This window comes from Salmo trutta, chromosome 6 (genome assembly GCF_901001165.1).
Source record: "Salmo trutta chromosome 6, fSalTru1.1, whole genome shotgun sequence".
Lineage (NCBI taxonomy): Eukaryota > Metazoa > Chordata > Actinopteri > Salmoniformes > Salmonidae > Salmo > Salmo trutta.
In genome coordinates this window covers 11,890,668-11,908,586 of record NC_042962.1, presented here as the reverse complement: position 1 = coordinate 11,908,586, position 17,919 = coordinate 11,890,668, and the positions used below count along the sequence as shown (strand labels likewise).

The 17,919-nt window shown below is 42.0% G+C and overlaps 1 long non-coding RNA gene across 1 annotated transcript; it reads right to left on the bottom strand.

Annotated features, from left to right (window-relative positions):
• Positions 1 to 16,824: 16,824 nt before the first annotated feature.
• Positions 16,825 to 17,118, bottom strand: LOC115195192 (uncharacterized). Its single transcript, XR_003878608.1, has 2 exons — positions 16,967 to 17,118; positions 16,825 to 16,872 (listed from the first exon to the last, which is right to left on the bottom strand). It is a non-coding gene; the product is annotated as an uncharacterized LOC115195192 (long non-coding RNA).
• Positions 17,119 to 17,919: the final 801 nt, after the last annotated feature.

The window sequence follows — 17,919 nt, the reverse complement described above, 5'->3', positions numbered from 1 at the left end:
TTAATCAGTGTTATTATGGAAAACAACATTCCAACATTACATTCAGATGAATATGGAGTTATATTCTACTCCTGTAGTACAAGGGACAGAGACTACTGTAAGGGTTGTATGAAAGCTAGCCCCAGAGTCAGTTTAAGGTTCTATCCTAGTCTTGTATTGTACCAGGGCCAGAGGGTTGTATGAAAGCTAGCCCCAGTCAGTTTAAGGTTCTATCCTAGTCTTGTATTGTAGCAGGGCCAGAAGGTTGTATGAAAGCTAGCCCCAGAGTCAGTTTAAGGTTCTATCCTAGTCTTGTATTGTAGCAGGGCCAGAAGGTTGTATGAAAGCTAGCCCCAGTCAGTTTAAGGTTCTATCCTAGTCTTGTATTGTACCAGGGCCAGAGGGTTGTATGAAAGCTAGCCCCAGTCAGTTTAAGGTTCTATCCTAGTCTTGTATTGTACCAGGGCCAGAGGGTTGTATGAAAGCTAGCCCCCTGCAGAGTCTGGCTGGTCTGTGGATCTGATCCTGTTATCTGCTCCAACACCTAATCCCTGGAGAGAATCACACACACACACAAGCACACACACACACACACACACACACACACACACACACACACACACACACACACACACACACACACACACACACACACACACACACACACAGTTTTTCCCTAGAGAGAATCCTGGTAGAATGGAGTTTTTATCAAACACTAGTAATCAGGTAGAGAGGAAAAATAAGGTAGAACATAGAAAAGGGTGAGGGGGCAGGGGGATGGGGCAGGGAGGGGGAGGGGGGTAGGGAGGGGGCAGGGGGATGGGGCAGGGAGGGGGCAGGGGAAAGGAGAGGAGGGGGCAGGGGAGGGGAGGGGGGAGCTAGAATGAGGGAGAGCAAAAATGAAAGAGAGAAGCTATAGAATGGAGAGAGAGTGTGGGAGATAGAGGGAATGGGGATGGAGAGAGAGCGTGGGAGATAGAGGGAATGGGGATGGAGAGAGAGAGCGTGGGAGATAGAGGGAATGGGGATGGAGAGAGAGCGTGGGAGATAGAGGGAATGGGGATGGAGAGAGAGCGTGGGAGATAGAGGGAATGGGGATGGAGAGAGAGCGTGGGAGATAGAGGGAATGAAGATGGAGAGAGAGCGTGGGAGATAGAGGGAATGGGGATGGAGAGAGAGCGTGGGAGATAGAGGGAATGGGGATGGAGAGAGAGCGTGGGAGATAGAGGGAATGTGGATGGAGAGAGAGCGTGGGAGATAGAGGGAATGGGGATGGAGAGAGAGCGTGGGAGAAAGAGGGAATGGGGATGGAGAAAGAGCGTGGGAGATAGAGGGAATGGGGATGGAGAGAGAGCGTGGGAGATAGAGGGAATGTGGATGGAGTGAGAGCGTGGGAGATGGAGGGAATGGGGATGGAGAGAGAGCGTGGGAGATAGAGGGAATGGGGATGGAGAGAGAGCGTGGGAGATAGAGGGAATGGGGATGGAGAGAGAGCGTGGGAAATAGAGGGAATGGGGATGGAGAGAGAGCGTGGGAGATAGAGGGAATGGGGATGGAGAGAGAGCGTGGGAGATAGAGGGAATGGGGATGGAGAGAGAGCGTGGGAGATAGAGGGAATGTGGATGGAGAGAGCGTGGGAGATAGAGGGAATGGGGATGGAGAGAGAGCGTGGGAGATAGAGGGAATGTGGATGGAGTGAGAGCGTGGGAGATAGAGGGAATGGGGATGGAGAGAGAGCGTGGGAGATAGAGGGAATGGGGATGGAGAGAGAGCGTGGGAGATAGAGGGAATGGGGATGGAGAGAGAGCGTGGGAGATAGAGGGAATGGGGATGGAGAGAGAGCATGGGAGTTGGAGGGAATGGGGGTGGAGAGAGAGCGTGGGAGATAGAGGGAATGGGGATGGAAAGAGAGCGTGGGAGATAGAGGGAATGTGGATGGAGAGAGAGAGAGAAAGAAAAGGAAGGGTGGATCAGTGGTGAGTGGGAGAGAGAAGAGGAAGGGAGAGGTAGAGAGAGAAAAAAGAGAGGATAGAAGGGAGAAAGAAGAATCACAGAGAGAAAGAGAAAGGGACAGAGTAATTTCCAGAGAGTGAGAGTGAGTGAGAAAAAGAAAGAGAGAGAGAGAAAGAGAGAGATTGGAAAGAATTAACAAAAAAGCAGAATACCTGACCACTGTGACTGACCCAAACTTAAGGAAAGCTTTGACTATGTACAGACTCAGTGAGCATAGCCTTGCTATTGAGAAAGGCCGCCGTAGGCAGACCTGGCTCTCAAGAGAAGACAGGCTATGTGCAACACTGCCCACAAAATGAGGTGGAAACTGAGCTGCACTTCCTAACCTCCTGCCAAATGTATGACCATATTAGAGACACATATTTCCCTCAGATTACACAGACCCACAAAGAATTAGAAAACAAACCAAATTTTGATAAACTCATATATCTACTGGGTGAAACACCACAGTGTGACATCACAGCAGCAAGTTGTGTGACCTGTTGCCACAAGAAAAGGGCAACCAGTGAAGAACAAACACCAGTGTAACTACAACCCATATTTATGCTTATTTATTTTCCCTTTTGTACTTTAACCATTTGTACATCGTTACAACACTGTATATATATATAATATGACATTTGTAATGTCTTTATTCTTTTGGAACTTCTGTGAGTGTAATGTTTACTGTTCATTTTTATTGTTAATTTCATTTTTCTTTATTATCTACTTCACTTGCTTTGGCAATGTTAACATATGTTTCCCATGCCAATAAAGCCGCTTGAATTGAATTTAACTGAATTGAGAGAGAGAGAGAGAGAGAGAGAGAGAGAGAGAGAGAGAAATGGCAGTGCAATGAATTAACAGCTAACAGTCTGGTTTCCCTGTTTCTGAGTATGATTAATCTACCGACCACACACACGCACACACACACAGTTGCAGCTGCATAGATGCAGTAATAATAAGATATTATTAATAAAACCCAGGAGGGTAGTTAACTGTAACAGCTTGCAGGACCAACATTAATATTTAATATGCTTACAGTAGTGTCCTGATCCACAGGGTTGACCAAAACCTCTACGGTTTTATAACAGGGTTACTACTCCTGGAGAGAGATGTACATGGGTGTGCTATGGTCCTGTGGACCATATAGAATCGGGTATGTTACTTAGAGCGGCTGGAACCAACCGACATAACTCTAAACAAGCTACAGACATACACTATATCTCCAAATGAATCTTGGCTGTCTGCAATGATAAACACAGAGCTTTAGCTAGATAGGTTACACCGCATGCACGTTGACAACATCAACAACAAAAAATGAAAGTGGCAACCAATCAAAGCATGAAGTTCCACCACCACTAGCATGTTTTTCTCATAGGCTACCTTTTCCGGATAGGCGAGTATCCCTTAACGGAGCCTTGACAACAACACCTGACCCGTTATAATAACATATAAGACAATGTACCTTCAAGGGAATAAGAGGGAAATTGTATGGAGCGTCCTAGCTGCTGCGTCGCATAAATATATGTACCCACTAAACACGCACGACAAAATACAGTCAGTTGACAATCAACCCATCTACAAAATAGCCAAAATGTTCATAATGGCACCAAACATCATTTCCGTGCGTCAGCGGTCGGTTCTCATGCCCTGTCTTCCACGGTTCCCTGCCCCGAGATGCCCCCGTGAGCCACCACCAGCTCAAATGACGATGAAACAAACCGGTAACTTACGTGCTGAAGGGAGAGCACCGTGCAAGCTGCTAAAACTGTTCAAAATCCACAGCATTGATGTTAACGGGAATGTTAAACCAGCCCGGGACTTCGCCGGTGCATCTTAGCGTTGATAAAAGACTGAAAACGGAATAAATGAAAGTGTCGGAGAAATATATCCGTTCAGTGCGAGACACGGCTTTCCTGCCGCTCGAGAGCTACAGACTGGCGATGAGGAGACTATGCCGCGCGAATATCTCTATCTCTTCTTCCCACCCTCTCCCTCCCTCCCTCTCTCTCTCTCTCTCTCTCTCCCTCCCTCCCTCCCTCCCTCTCTTCTTCCCACCCTCCCTCCCTCTCTCCCTCTCTCTCTCTCTCTCCCTCCCTCTCTTCTTCCCACCCTCTCCCTCCCTCCCTCTCTCTCTCTCCCTCCCCTCTCTCTCTCTCCCTCCCTCCCTCACTTCTTCCCACCCTCCCTCTCTCCCTCCCTCTCTTCTTCCCACCCACCCACCCTCCCTCAATCACTCTCCCTCTCTCCCTCTCTCCCTCTCTCTCTCTCTCTCCCTCCCTCTCTTCTTCCCACCCTCTCCCTCCCTCCCTCTCTCTCTCTCCCTCCCTCTCTCTCTCTCCCTCCCTCCCTCACTTCTTCCCACCCTCCCTCTCTCCCTCCCTCTCTTCTTCCCACCCACCCACCCTCCCTCAATCACTCTCCCTCTCTCCCTCTCTCCCTCTCTCCCTCTCTCCCTCTCTCCGTCTGTCCGTCTGTCTGTCTGTCTGTCTGTCTGTCTGTCTGTCTGTCTGTCTGTCTGTCTGTTACTCTCACTCTCTCGCTCTGTCTCTCTATCTCTCTCACACTCATTCAATATTATAGACTACCAACAAACCATAGCTATTTGTGCCTGCGGTTCCCAACTTTAACGACGTCACCAACAGCAGCACTCGGTGATAGTAAGAGACGGTTCATTACCAGATCAATACATTTTTATGGTAGGCAGTACTCAGTGCAGTGTGAACTAACTAGTGAGACTGATGGCCTCTCTAAAAGAAGCTTTGTTTCGTTCAGAGGTCGCTACCCAGTGCTGAATGCTACTGAAGTTGCTCTCAATTCAATTCAATTCAAAGGGCTTTATTGGCATGGGAAACATATATTTACATTGTCAAAGCAAGTGATATAGATAATAAACAAAAGTGAAATAAACAATAAAAAATGAACAGTAAACATTACATTATGTCTATATACCGTGTTGTAACAATGTGCAAATATTTAACTACAAAAGGGAAAATAAATAAATATGGGTTGTATTTACAATGGTGTTTGTTCTTCACTGGTTGACCTTTTCTTGTGACAACAGGTAACAAATCTTGCTGCAGTGATGGCACACTGTGGTATTTCACCCAGTAGATATGGGAGTTTATCAAAATTTGATTTGTTTTCAAATTCTCTCTCTCTAACACTCTTTCGCCTTCCACCTCTTTCTGCAGACCATAAACCACAGGTATGACAAAACAGTTATTTTTACTGCTCTAATTACATTGGTAACCAGTTTATAATAGCAATAAGACACCTCTGGGGTTTGTGATATATGAGCAATATACCACGGCTAAGGGCGGTGTCCAGGCACTCTGCGTTGTGTCGTGCGGAGAACAGCCCTTAGCAGTGGTATATTGGCCATATAACACAATAAGGGAGGTGCCTTATTGCTTAATTAAAGCCTCCACATTGCAGATAGGCCTATCATAGGCTAGCCCTGTGTTTCCCAAACTGTGGGGCGGGTGAGTGGTTGGCAGGGGATAACTTTTTAAAGGAACTGAGTCCAACTTACTCTTGAAAGTTGTAATAGTAGAATGCATGAAGTAGAATTTCTAAGTTGGGTAGTGCATCATCAGTTTTCCTGTTGTCATGTCAGTCATTGCAGACCTTAGAGAGCTATTTCTAACAGATCAACTAGCCCGTGACAGCTAATGTTTTTTAGCTAGGTCTTTTAGCCCTTAGATTTTGTTGTTATGTTTGAGTCACTCAAATGATCTTTAAAACTGCAACATGTCTCACGTTCGTCGTAGGAAGGAGACCAAAGCGCAGTGTGGGTATCGTTCCACATCTTATATTTTAATGTGAAACTTTGCAAAACAAACAATAAACTACAAACAAAACACAAACTGTGATGAAAGAGGTGCAACATGCACTAACTCAAAATAATCTCCCACAAACACAGGTGGGAAAAACAACTACTTAAATATGATCTCCAATTAGAGACAATGATGACCAGCTGCCTCTAATTGGGGATCATACAAAAATCCCAACATAGAAAAAAGAAACTAGAACCAAAACAACATTGAACTAAATAAAGTAGATAAACCCCCCAGTCATGCCCTGACCTACTCCACCATAGAAAATAAGAGCTCTCTGTGGTCAGGACGTGACAACATGTTCTCTGCACCCCATGACAAAATGTGTAGAATAGCAGGAAATGAGCTTTAAAAAATTCCACAATAGTCTCCATCTCATAGCAAAATGTATAGAATTGCAGGAAATAAGCTTTAAACCTGCAAAATTTTCCCCAATGCTGGAATGGGGTGGCCTGATGGAAAATGTTTTGGAACTCCTAGGCTGGGCTACTCTACACATTTAAAAAGGGGGGAAATGTGTGGATGGGCTTGATGATGCTTAGATGAATGATGATAGGAAGGGAAATGGATTCTGGACATAAAGAATGGACAGCACTCCAAAAGACACATTTTATGCATCAGTCAAAAAGTGTGGGATAGAGAAAAGGTAGGCTGATCACTTGGTCGCATGTGAATTCCACGACATGATCTGGTATGGAGATATTCAAGTAAACTCAGTACCCTATCAACACTGAACAATATTTTGGACGTTTTTTCATTCATTCAAGCTGCTGTGAAGAACCTACAGTGGCAAGAAAAGGTATGTGAACCCTTTGGGAATAGCTGGATTTCTGCATAAATTGGTCATAAAATTTGATCTGATCTTCATCTAGGTCACAACAATAGACAAACACAGTCTGCTTATACTAATAACACACAAACAATTATATGTTTTCATGTCTTTATTGAACACACCGTGTAAACATTCACAGTGCAGGGTGGAAAAAGTATGTGAACCCTTGGACTTAATAACAGGTTGACCCTTAAGGTCTTCTGAGATCTCTTTTGTTCGAGGCATGGTTCACATCAGGCAATGCTTCTTGTGAATAGCAAACTCAAATTTTCGGAGTGTTTTTTATTGGTCAAGGCAGCTCTAACCAACATCTCCAATCTCATCTCATTGATTGGACTCCAGGTTAGCTGACTCCTGACTCCAATTAGCTTTCGGAGAATTCATTAGCCTAGGAGTTGACATACTATTTCCAACCTACACTGTGAATGTTTAAATTATGTATTCAATATAGACAAGAAAAATACAATAATTTGTGTGTTATTAGTTTAAGCACACTATGTTTGTCTATTGCTGTGACTTAAATGAAGATTGATCAAATTTTATGACCAATTTATGCAGAAATCCAGGTAATTCCAAAGGGTTCATATACTTTCTCTTGCCACTGTAGCTGTAGGCCTATTGGCATTGAGAGCTCTTAATGGCGCGTCCACATAGAATTTGCTTCCCAAACATAGTCTAGGCCTACATCTTTGGTCCAACCCACTTAATTTACAGTATAACATGTGCAGAGGTGCGTTTCCGTAAGCATTTTCCTGGGAGAAGTTAAAAACCGCTCTCCTCTCACCTGTGCTAATTAATACTTCCTGGTCACCTGTGTTGGCCTCCCCTTCCTGTACCATGTGACCCACAACCCAATGTGAGAGTGCCCTTACTAGTGTACAAAACAAGCTAAAACATCCCTAGACAGGCAACACATGGGCCGTGTTGCCATGCTCAGATGCTGCACGCATCATCAACAGTGCTGTTGTGCACCAGATTGATGTGGTTAGCTGATGCGTAATATCCATCCAGGTGTTGTAAGATCTGGCATGCGTCGGAGTAATGCGCCCACAGCCTACACAACACGTTAGAAGGCCAAAATGTCTTCTACACTAGGTTATATTTGCAGCGTTTCTCTCCTAAATGAGTGCAGAATTGATTTATGTTAATTAGTGACCTTCAGTGTCAATCGCTCTGTGGATTATTAGCATATTCTCAAAATAGCACTGGAAGTACCGAAGAATGCCAATATCTACACTGTGTTGTGCGCTAAGATATCCATATGTCTGCTTGTATTCTGTCACACGTTACATAATAATAATAATAATAATATCTAGTCCAACGTGTGACAGAATACAAACAGACATATGGAAATCTGAGACGTATTATAATATTATTATTCTATTATATAGACTACCTTCAATCAGAATAGATCATTGTATGTTTTAGCAACAGAACATACTATAATATACTGTTATACTGTCAGAATATATTATTATATACTGTCAGAATATATTATTATATACTGGTATATGGTCAGAATATACTATAATGTACTGTTATACTGTCAGAATATATTATTATATACTGTTAGAATATATTATTATATACTGGTATATGGTCAGAATATACTATAATGTACTGTTATACTGTCAGAATATATTATTATATACTTTTAGAATATATTATTATATACTGTTATATGGTCAGAATTGTCACGTCCTGACCAGTATAAGGGTTATTTGTTATTGTAGTTTGGTCAGGACATGGCAGAGGGTATTTTGTTTATGTGGTTCGGGGTGGTGATTTATTTAGTAGGGTGTTGGTTTACTTAGTTCCGGGTTTTTGGGGTTATGTTCTATGTTTGTATTTCTATGTGGTCTCTAGTCTTTTGTATTTCTATGTCTCGTTTATTGGGGTTGGACTCTCAATTAGAGGCAGGTGTTTTCTAGTTGCCTCTGATTGAGAGTCCTATATATGGGTATGTGTTTGTTTTAGTGTTTGTGGGAGATTGTTCTTGGATTGCTGTGTTGCCTTCAAGACTGTTATTTTGTCGTTCATCGTTTTGTTATTTTTGTATACGTGTTTGTTTGGGTTTTTCCTTCTTTTCCCGTCAATAAAGAAGATGAGTATACATGTCCCTGCTGCGTTTTGGTCCTCTCCTTACGACAATTATGACAAGAATATACTATAATATACTGTTATACTGTCATAATATATTATTATATACTGGTATATGGTCAGAATATACTATAATGTACTGTTATACTGTCATAATATATTATTATATACTGGTATATGGTCAGAATATACTATAATGTACTGTTATACTGTCAGAATATATTATTATATACTGTTATATGGTCAGAATATACTATAATGTACTGTTATACTGTCAGAATATATTATTATATACTGTTATATGGTCAGAATATACTATAATGTACTGTTATACTGTCAGAGTATATTATTATATACTGGTATATGGTCAGAATATACTATAATGTACTGTTATACTGTCAGAATATATTATTATATACTGGTATATGGTCAGAATATACTATAATGTACTGTTATACTGTCATAATATATTATTATATACTGGTATATGGTCAGAATATACTATAATGTACTGTTATACTGTCAGAATATATTATTATATACTGTTATATGGTCAGAATATACTATAATGTACTGTTATACTGTCAGAATATATTATTATATACTGTTATATGGTCAGAATATACTATAATATACTGTTATACTGTCAGAATATATTATTATATACTGTTAGAATATTTTATTATATACTGTTATATGGTCAGAATATACTATAATATACTGTTATACTGTCAGAATATATTATTATATACTGTTAGAATATTTTATTATATACTGTTATATGGTCAGAATATACTATAATGTACTGTTATACTGTCAGAATATATTATTATATACTGTTATATGGTCAGAATATACTATAATATACTGTTATACTGTCAGAATATATTATTATATACTGTTAGAATATTTTATTATATACTGTTATATGGTCAGAATATACTATAATGTTATACTGTCAGAATATATTATTATATCCTGTTAGAATATATTATTATATACTGTTATATAGTCAGAATATACTATTAGCATACGTGTTATACTGTCAGAATGTACTATAATTACATTTACATTTTAGTCATTTAGCAGACACTCTTATCCAGAGTGACTTACAGTAGTGAATGCATACATTTCATACAATTTCATACATTTTTTTTTTTTTCCTGTGCTGGCCCCCCGTGGAAATCGAACCCACCACCCTGGTGTTGTAAACACCATGCTCTACCAACTGAGCTACAGGGAAGGCTATAATGTACTGTTATACTGTCAGAATATATTATTATATACTGTTATATGGTCAGAATATACTATAATATACTGTTGTCAGAATATATTATTATATACTGTTAGAATATTTTATTATATACTGTTATATGGTCAGAATACACTATTAGCATACGTGTTATACTGTCAGAATGTACTGTGTAGGCCTAACTGTATTTGTGTCGATTGACTGAAATATGCTAAAGGAAAAGAGGGTTGAGCTCTGTAGAGGAAAACATTGTGGTACAACCTACAATGTCCTGGGCTTCAAATAGGCGACCGACTCTAATCAGCTCCCATTAGTTTAAAAAAAATCATATTTAGTGCTGCAGAATGCAGTGAAATCCAGGGCTTGAACCAGTGACCTTGTGATTACAGGGCATGATCTCCTGCGCCATAAATGCCCAGACCTCTTATACAGCAATGCTACATCTGCTTTGGTTACCAGTGCTGCACATGGAATGAAAGAGAGTCTGTTGAATTCAGCACTGGCCCACTTCACCCATTGGCTGTCATGTTGCTACCTTGCAAAGTTCTGTTAATAGGCTATTCATTCCATGACAACACCTACTTCTGATTGGATGATTTAGCAGTTCTGACTCCTGTAGTTCCGATCCTCCAGCCGTCCAATCACATTAACTTTAATATCTATTCATTTGCCAGGCTTATATTCTGGATAAGAGATCCAATATTGCCATGGCCTCACACCCATAATGTCCATTCACTCCACAAATGAACTAGAGATCCCATCAAGCACCATCAGAATATTCTCTCTTATCTGATCCCAAGCTCTTTTCATCCCTAATAGAACATTACACCGTGGAGAATTCAAAAGGTCTGTCATACCAAACGCAGGTGAAAGCTACTTCAGCTAGTCAGAGAGAGAGGGGGGGAGAGAGAGAGGAGGAGAGAGGAGGAGAGAGAAGAGGAGAGAGGAGGAGAGACCATCACTTTAGAGTAAAAGATAAAGGAAGTTGCTGATGTCTTGGATTTACTGTATGAAAAAAATGAAAAAATGATTTCCGTTTTCAAAGACCTGTAGGGTCACACAAGTTTCCTTTTCCCAGAAAAGAGAGAGAGAGAAGGGAGATTCTGGGTTTTGGGGTCTCATATACAGTGTCCTCAGAAAGTATTCATGCCCATTGACTAATTCCATGTTGTTGCCTGAAAATATAAAAAATATTTTTCTCTCACACATCTAAACACAATACCCCATAATGACAAAGTAAAAACATGTTTTTAGCCATTTTTGCTAAGTTATTTTTTACAAAAATACAGAAATATCTAATTTACATAAGTATTTACACCCCTGAGTCAATACCTTTGGCAGCGATGTCAGCTGCGTGTCTTTGTGGGTAAGTCTTAAGAGCTTTAAGAGCTTTAAGAGCTTTGCACACCTGGATTGTACAATATTTGCACTTAAAAAATATATCTGTATTATTCAAGACTTGTCAAGTTGGTTGTTGATTATTGTGAGACAGTCATTATCCAGTCTTGCCATAGATTTTCAAGTCGATTTAAGTCAAAACTGTTACTAGGCCACTCAGGAATAAATGTAGTCTTGGTAAGCAACTCTAGTGTATATTGAACCTTGTGTTTTAGGTTATTGTCCTGCTGAAAGGTGAATTTGTCTGAACTTCATTGTCCTTGCCGATCCAAGCATACCCATAACATGGTGCAGCCACCAGTATGCTTGAAAATATGAAGAGTGTTATTCAGTGATAGGTTGTGTTGGACTTGCCCCATATATAATTCTTTGTATTCAGGACATAAAGTTTTAAAAAATTGCCACATTATTTACAGTTTTACTTTAGTGCCTTATTGCAAACAGGATGCATGTTTTGGAATATTTTTTATTTTGGACAGACTTCCTTCTTTGACTTCCTTCTTTGTTCCTTCTTTGTCATTTCTCTGTCATTTCGGTTAGTATTGTGTAGTAACTACAATGCCCTCAGTTTTCTCCTTTCACAGCCATTAAACTCTGTAACTGTTTTAAAATCACCATTGGCCTCATGGTGAAATTCCTGAGCAGTTTCCTTCCTCTCCGGCAACTGAGTCAAGAAGGACGCCTGTATCTTTGTAGTAACTGGGTGTAATTAATAACTGTAATGAAACTTGTGTAATTAATAACTGTAATGATAACTTGTGTAATTAATAACTTTACATGCTCAAAGGGATACTCAATGTCTGTTTTAGTTTTTTTACCCATCTACGTTCCCTTCTTTGCGAGTCATTGGAAAACCTCCCTAGTCTTTGTGGTTGAATCTCTGTTTGAAATTCACTTCTCGACTGAGGGACCTTAAAGATCATTGTGGGGTACAGAGATGAAGTAGTCATTCAAAAATCATTTTAAACTCTTATTGCACACAGAGTGAGTCCATGCAAATTATTACGTGATCATTTTTTTAATTTGACCCCTTTTTCGTGATATCCTGGGGCGGCAGGTAACCTAGTGGTTAGAGTGTTGGGCCAGTTACTGAAAGGTTGCTGGATCGAATCCCTGAGCTCACAAGGTAATAATCTGTCGTTCTGCCCCTGAACAAGGCAGTTAACCCGGTAGGCCATCATTGTAAATAAGAATTTGTTCTTAGCTGACTTGCCTAGTTAAATAAAGGTTAAATTAAAATAAATATCCAATTGGTAGTGACAGTCTTGTCCCATCACTGCAACTCCCCTACGGACTCGGGAGAGGTGAAGGTCGAGAGCCATGTGTCCTCCGAAACACAAACTCGCCAAGCCGCACTGCTTCTTGGCACACTGCTCCACCTGGAAGCCAGCTGCACCAACGTGTTGGAGGAAACACTGTCCAGCTGGCGACAAAAGAATGACTACTGGCCCGCCACGAACCCGGGTCTGTAGTGATGCCTCAACCACTGCAATGCCTTAGACTGCTGCGCCAGTCAGGAGGCTTTATGTGACTTGTTAAGTAAATCTTTACTCCTGAACTTATTTAGGCTTGCCATAACAAAGGGGTTGAATACTTATTGACTCAAGACATTATTGCTTTACATTTTTTATTAATTTGTAAAAATGTCTAAAATCATAATTCCACTTTGACATTATGGGGTATTGTGTGTAGGCCTGTAACAGAAAAGCTGTAACACAATAAAATGTGTTGTTGTGTTACAATTAATGACAGCACTGCATTAAGGATAGCACTGCTTCTTAAAACAACACCTTAAGCTAAACAAAAACATTAGTAACCATGTTTACAGTACATTCGGTCAAGGAGTAATTTGCTTCTGAAGCGTTTCATGAGCTCAATTAACTAAATTAGTCTAAAGGATAGATAGAAAGGGGAGGAGAGAGAAAGAGAGAGAGAGAGAGAGCGAGAGAGAGAGAGAGAGAGAAAAGGAGAGAGTGTGAGGAGAGAGAAAGAGAGAGAGAGCGAGAGAGAGAGAGAGAGAGAGAAGGAGAGAGTGTGAGGAGAGAGAAAGAGAGAGAGAGAGAGAGAAGGAGAGTGTGAGGAGAGAGAAAGAGAGAGTGTGAGGAGAGAGAAAGAGAGAGAGAGAGAGAGAGAGAAGGAGAGAGTGTGAGGAGAGAGAAAGAGAGAGAGAGCGAGAGAAATAGAGAGAGAAAGAGAGAGAGAGAGAGAGAGAGAGAGAGAGAGAGAGAGTGTAAGAAAATAGGATTCTGTCAAGGATGCTGATAAAGTGGTACTCCTCCTCTCTTCCTCCCTATGATTGGTTGACAATGATTCAGATTGTCTAACTCTCCTCGTCTGCTCTCATTAACCCTCAAGTACTGCATCAGTATAGGTGGAAGCAATATTATGCTAACATTTTTATTTTTTTATTTTTTATTTCACCTTTATTTAACCAAGTAGAGAACAAGTTGAGAACAAGTTCTCATTTACAACTGCGACCTGGCCAAGATAAAGCAAAGCAGTGTGACAAAAACAACAACACAGAGTTACACATCGGATAAGCAAACATACAGTCAATAACACAATAGAAAATCTGTATACAGTGTGTGCAAATGAAGTAAGGAGATAAGACAATAAATAGGCCATAGTGGCAAAGTAATTACAATTTAGCAATCAACACCGGAGTGATAGATGTGCAGATGAGGAAGTGCAAGTAGAGCAGAAAACTGGTGTGCAAAAGAGCAGAAAAAACTAAAACAAATATGGGGATGAGGTAGGTAGTTGGTTGGATGGGCTATTTACAGATGGGCTGTGTACAGCTGCAGCGATCGGTAAGCTGCTCTGACAGTCGTTGCTTGAAGTTAGTGAGGGAGATATAAGTCTCCAACTTCAGTGAATTTTTAGGGGGCAGTATTTTCACGGCCGGATGAAAAACGTACCCAATTTAAACAGGTTACTACTCTGGCCCAGAAACTAGAATATGCATATTATTAGTAGATTTGGATAGAAAACACTCTGAACTTTTTAAAACTGTTTGAATGGTGTCTGTGAGTATAACAGAACTCATATGGCAGGCAAAAACCTGAGAAAAAGTCAACCAGGAAGTGGAGGATCTGAGAATTGTAGTTCTTCTTTCTAGTCCCTTTCGAAACTACAGTATCCGTGGGGTTACGTTGCACTTCCTAAGGCTTCCATTGGCTGTCTAAAGCCTTCAGAAAGTTGTTTCAGCCTTCTCCTGTTACTGAGCAGATAATAGGAGCTCAGTTTCTGAGTGGACTGCCTGGCAACAAAGGGATTGGATATGTGCGGTCACGCGAGCATGCTGTTCCTTCTTTTTCTCCATCAATGAATACGCTATTGTCCGGTTGGAATATCATCGCAATTTGCGCCTCCATAGCCCTAGGTTTCCAGCTCCTGTCTCTCGTGCGGACCCGGAAGTACGTCAGCCCAGTCCGACTCGTCCTGTTCCCGCTCCCCGCACTAGCCTGGAGGTGCGTGTTCCCAGTCTGGTACGCCCAGTACCAGCACCACGCACAAGGCATCTAGTGCGTAAACCCAGCCTCGCCAGTCTAAAGTCACCAGAGCTGCCTGCCAGTCAACAATCGCCAGAACTGCCCGTCAGTCAAGAGTCGCCAGAACTGCCCGTCAGTCAAGAGTCGCCAGAACTGCCCGTCAGTCAAGAGTTGCCAGAACTGCCCGTCAGTCAAGAGTCGCCAGAACTGCCCGTCAGTCAAGAGTCGCCAGAACTGCCCGTCAGTCAAGAGTCGCCAGAGCCGCCCGTCAGTGAGGAATCGCCAGAGCCGCCCGTCAGTGAAGAGTCGCCAAAGCCACCCACTAGTCAGGAGCTGCCAGAGTGGCCAGACTGCCCGGAGATGTCAGAGTGGCCAGACTGCCCGGAGATGTCAGAGTGGCCAGACTGCCCGGAGATGTCAGAGTGGCCAGACTGCCCGGAGATGTCAGAGTGGCCAGACTGCCCGGAGATGTCAGAGTGGCCAGACTGCCCCGAGATGCCAGAGTGGCCAGACTGCCCCGAGCTGCCAGAGTGGCCAGACTGCCCCAAGCTGCCAGACTGCCCCGAGCTGCCAGACTGCCCCGAGCTGCCAGACTGCCCCGAGCTGCCAGAGTGGCCCGACTGCCTGGAACGGCCAGAACCGGAGCCACCTCCAGATATAGGTGGGTTGGGGAGGGGGGGTGTAGCCACCCTCCCTTCCCTCCCTTTAGTAGGGGGGAATTTTTGTTTTGTTGTTGTTGTTTGGGGTTGTTGTTTTTTTTTAAGGTGCTTCCGGGGTTAGCACCTTTAAGGGGGGGGGGTACTGTCACGTCCTGGCCAGTATAAGGGTTAATTGGTATTGTAGTTTGGTCAGGACGTGGCAGAGGGTATTTGTTTTATGTGGTTAGGGGTGGTGTTTTTCTAAAAAGGGCATTTGATTGAAGTATTCCGGGGTTTTGGGCACTGTTCCTTGTTTACCTATTTCTATGTTGATCTAGTTAGTTGTATGTCTATGTTTGGTTAATTGGGGTGGACTTCCAATTGAACGCAGCTGTGTGGTGTTGCCTTTGATTGGAAGTCCTATATTAGTTGGGTGAGTTTGTCTGTTTATTGTGGGAGATTGTTCCGTGTTTAGCGTGTGTAAGCCTAACAGGACTGTCAGTGTATCGTGAGATCGTTTTTGTTTTGTATGTTCGTTTTGGAATTTATTAAAAGTTCAAAATGAACTATCTCAACTCTGCTGCATATTGGTCCTCATTTTCCGATGATGATTTCGCCATATTGTCAAACGACGAAGAAATCCCTGACAGATCCCCCCTGTTTGTCAGGAGATGCATTTAGACCACATCCTTCTCCTCCAGCTCTACAGTCAAAGCATTAGATAGAAACATATAATAACCATCCTCCTGATCAACAATTAACATCAGCATCTTGTCATTGTGGTAAAGGAAAAAAAAACAAAGACTTGGGAACCGTGTGTCTCAAAGATGTGGACTCATCCCGCTGGTGCTGTGAAGATACCTGCATCAGAGGAGAAGCAGGAAGAGATCAGCACTGTCTGTCACTCAGAGACACTGTTAATAATGCTGGACTGTAGATCGATTCAGTGTGTGTTGCTTAGTGTGGTTATTACCTGTAGTTGGCTTGTAGGCCTTGCTGATGTTAGTGATGACTCTACGGTACATCAATGTGGTGTCAGTATTGAAGGATCCTACAGGTCCTGAATCAGTCAAACCAGCAGAGAAAGCCACCTTTGGTCTGTCTGTGAACACAGGGGATGTACCGAAAAACAAGCCTTGAATATTTTCTGTGAAGCCCATATTATTAAAATACATCTTCATACCGAGTATAACATCTCATGTGTTTTGTCCTCTACAAAATGATAATGACCTCACAATCAAATCAAACTATGGAAGGTGTTTTAGTGAAGTTCAGCTTTACTGGTGCTACATTCTCTGTCCCAGCTCCTCCACCTCCCTCTCAATGACACTCAGTCTGGCTTCGAAGGCTGCGGTTACAGAAACATACATTAGGAAACTGAAACTTAGCTAACCATGTTTTTAGGATATTAGTTTATTGTATCAATGACTTCTTTGTATTACCTGTGTTCTCCCTCTCACTGGCTGTTACTCTGGCCTCCGTGGCTGACAGTTCAGCTGCTTGTGCTGGAATTATGTGAACAAAACAATTATTAAAACATTTTCATCACTGTGTATGAAAGAGATGTCCATACACGTAGGAGTGCTTTGCCTGCGTTCTCTGTCTCCAGTTCCTCTAGCTTAATCTTGGTGAGCCTGAGCTCAAACTTCTGCTCATCTACCAGGTCCTCACTGTCCTTCAGTCTGGCCTCCATGTTCTTCAGTTCAGTCTTGGTGACAGTCAGCTCCACTCTCTGTTCCACCACCATGTCTCTCAGCTCGGTCGTCTGTTTGTGGGTCGTCTCTGTAGCTTCAGTCCCCCTTCACTGTGATGCCATTCTCTCTGGCCCCTCCACTCTGTCCCTGAGCCCATGCCCCAGACAGACAGAACAACAACACGAGCAGAGTTACAGCAGCTCTCATTCTGAAATGGAACCTCTTCAGAAAGGACGTAGTCTATGAGGCACAGTCCCTTCTTTATATACCCTCACAATGTAGCCTGCCAATGGATGAGAATTAAACATATGTTTCTTACATAAGTGTAATGTCTCTTTATGAGAGCTGGGTGTAGGAGTCAGGTGCAGGAGAGAAGATAATTTCAATAACTAGAGTTTAATAAAGTCTATCAAAAATTCATACAGGCACCAGACAAAAATATACAGTCCAACAATGACAAAAAGAATGAAATCCCAATAACATAACCTGAATGAAAAAAATGAACAAAAACAACGTTTCCCAAACATAACACAGGGAAACAAAAAATAAACCCACACGACACAAAGCGGGTAGAAAGAAAATAAATACCCACACTAATCAACCCAAACAAGAAACAGGTGCACAACAAAACAGACATGACTAAACGAAAAGGAAAAAAGGATCAGTGGTAGCTAGTAGACCGGCGACGACGACCGCTGAGC